This window comes from Penaeus monodon, chromosome 23 (assembly GCF_015228065.2).
Source record: "Penaeus monodon isolate SGIC_2016 chromosome 23, NSTDA_Pmon_1, whole genome shotgun sequence".
Lineage (NCBI taxonomy): Eukaryota > Metazoa > Arthropoda > Malacostraca > Decapoda > Penaeidae > Penaeus > Penaeus monodon.
Genome location: NC_051408.1, coordinates 30,962,311 through 30,962,686, shown reverse-complemented (window position 1 = coordinate 30,962,686; position 376 = coordinate 30,962,311).

The window sequence follows — 376 nt, the reverse complement described above, 5'->3', positions numbered from 1 at the left end:
AAATCGCTTCCTACAAGTGATTTCTACTCGCATGGTGATTATACTCTGGAAAAGGCGCTTTTGCTTACATATGAAGTGAAGAAATTAAAAACAGAAAGCAGATTAGCGAATATAAACATAAAGCACATATAAGAGAAATAAGATAGGAATATCCAGCAGAAATGCAAAAGTGAACGAACAATACAATGCAAAAGATACCAAGCATCTTAAATGAAGTCCTGACACCAACTCACACGCCATATACTTTTTTTTCTAATCTTTGTACCTCACTTACCTTTTATTCTTCGTTCTTCTATCTTTTTTTACCTTCCATCTATTCTAATCTAAAATTCAACTTTGTTAATTCTATATACTTGTTTACTATCATCCTTCTTCC